The sequence below is a fragment of the Populus nigra genome, chromosome 2 (genome assembly GCF_951802175.1).
Source record: "Populus nigra chromosome 2, ddPopNigr1.1, whole genome shotgun sequence".
Taxonomy (NCBI): domain Eukaryota; kingdom Viridiplantae; phylum Streptophyta; class Magnoliopsida; order Malpighiales; family Salicaceae; genus Populus; species Populus nigra.
The window spans coordinates 16,326,035-16,326,662 of record NC_084853.1 but is presented as its reverse complement, the minus strand read 5'-3'; positions in this window follow the sequence as shown (position 1 = coordinate 16,326,662).

Below are 628 nucleotides of genomic sequence, written 5' to 3'. Positions count from 1 at the left end.
ACGAAACAATGCTGGTTTGGATGCAGGGGGTAGTGTTGGAATCGGCAGCGCGGACAAAATCGGCAAAGTCGACAAAAAAGACTGTTGGTCTGGACATCGGGGCAGCGGCAGCCATGCCGACAGGGGGGGAAATCGGCAGCGCAGATTTGTGCAGCTGCAGGTTCGTCGGGGAAATCGGCAGCGCAGATTTTTCGATGAACATGGGCTGGAAGATGGACTGTCCAGGCCAGGCAGGGAAATTCGTCAAGGGGACACGCTGACGAAAGTAGGCTCGTCGGTGAAAATCGGCAGCGCAGATTTTTCGACGAACAGGGGCTGGATGCTGGACCGGCCGGGCCAGGCAGGAAAATTCGTCAGGGGGGCACGCTGACGAAAAGAGGGGCTGCCGCGTGGAAAATCGGCAGCGCAGATTTTTCGACGAACATTCGTCAGGGGGGCACGCTGACGAAAAGAGGGGCTGCCGCGTGGAAAATCGGCAGCGCAGATTTTTCGACGAACAGGGGCTGGATGCTGGACCGGCCGGGCCAGGCAGGAAAATTCGTCAGGGGGGCACGCTGACGAAAAGAGGGGCTGCCGCGTGGAAAATCGGCAGCGCAGATTTTTCGACGAACATTCGTCAGGGGGGCAC